The sequence below is a fragment of the Lathyrus oleraceus genome, chromosome 3 (assembly GCF_024323335.1).
Source record: "Lathyrus oleraceus cultivar Zhongwan6 chromosome 3, CAAS_Psat_ZW6_1.0, whole genome shotgun sequence".
Taxonomy (NCBI): domain Eukaryota; kingdom Viridiplantae; phylum Streptophyta; class Magnoliopsida; order Fabales; family Fabaceae; genus Lathyrus; species Lathyrus oleraceus.
In genome coordinates, this window is record NC_066581.1 from 3613152 (window position 1) to 3614293 (window position 1142).

At 41.7% G+C, this 1142-nt stretch overlaps 1 non-coding gene across 1 annotated transcript; it reads left to right on the top strand.

Moving 5' to 3' along the window:
• Nucleotides 1-228: 228 nt before the first annotated feature.
• Nucleotides 229-335, top strand: LOC127133396 (small nucleolar RNA R71). The gene has a single exon (XR_007807375.1). It is a non-coding gene; the product is annotated as a small nucleolar RNA R71 (small nucleolar RNA).
• Nucleotides 336-1142: the final 807 nt, after the last annotated feature.

Here is a 1142-nt window from a genome sequence, read left to right on the forward strand (position 1 = left end):
ACGTGATCAAGGCTACTTATCTCGTACATGCCAGTTTTCGTTTGAGATTTTTCTACCATTGTTCGGTCGCTTCCCCACTGATAATGATTTTGGGCCATGCTCTCGATAAGTTGATAAGTGTTAGCATAAGGTTTATCCATAAGCGCACCACCTGCGGCGGCGTCTATTGTTAATCTTGTGTTGTACAAGAGACCATTATAGAAGGTATGAATTACTAACGAGTCCTCTAAACCATGGTGTGGGTAAAGTATCATCATGTCTTTGTATCTTTCCCATGCTTCGAAGAGAGACTCATTATCTTTCTGCTTAAATCCATTTATCTGGGCTCTTAACATAGCTGTTTTGCTTGGAGGAAAATATCGGGCAAGAAAGACTTTCTTTAACTCATTCCATGTGGTGACTGAGTTGGAAGGAAGAGACTGAAGCCATCTTCTAGCTTTATCTCTTAACGAGAAAGGAAAAAGACGAAGTCGAATTTCCTCTGAGGTGACACCATTAGCTTTAACAGTATCAGCGTATTGAACAAATACAGATAAATGAAGGTTTGGATCCTCGGTAGGATTTCCAGAAAATTGGTTCTGTTGCACTGCCTGCAACAGCGAAGGTTTAAGTTCGAAGTTGCTTGCTTCGATTGCGGGTGGAGCAATACTCGAATGCGGCTCATCTTGTGATGGAGCGGCGTAATCTCGAAGAGCACGAGCTGGTTCTGCCATCTTGGGTATCGGCGATGGAAGAAGATTTTTGAGATCAGGAATTTCGATAGGAGGAAGTTTGTTTGCAGCACGATACTCCCGAATTCGTCGTAAGACTCGGAGATATCGTTCAACGTCGTTGATTCGTAAGTAATACGGTTCGCCTTGTGAGCGAGTGTGTGGCATACAAATCAACAAAAGACAAAAAGGAAAAATAAAAATTTCCTTAGTCTCTACAGCGTAACAGAAGAGTTACGATATCGACTAAATAAAAGTCCTCGGCAACAGAGCCAAAAACTTGATCGCGACTTTATGAGTCTATTGGGGTATTAACTGCAAGTGCACAGTCTAATCGTGTAGTTTTAAAAGATATCGATCCCACAGGGACTTAATGAATCGATATACCGTTTTTCTAGGGTTACTTCGTAAAGCTAAGGCGGATGATACTTT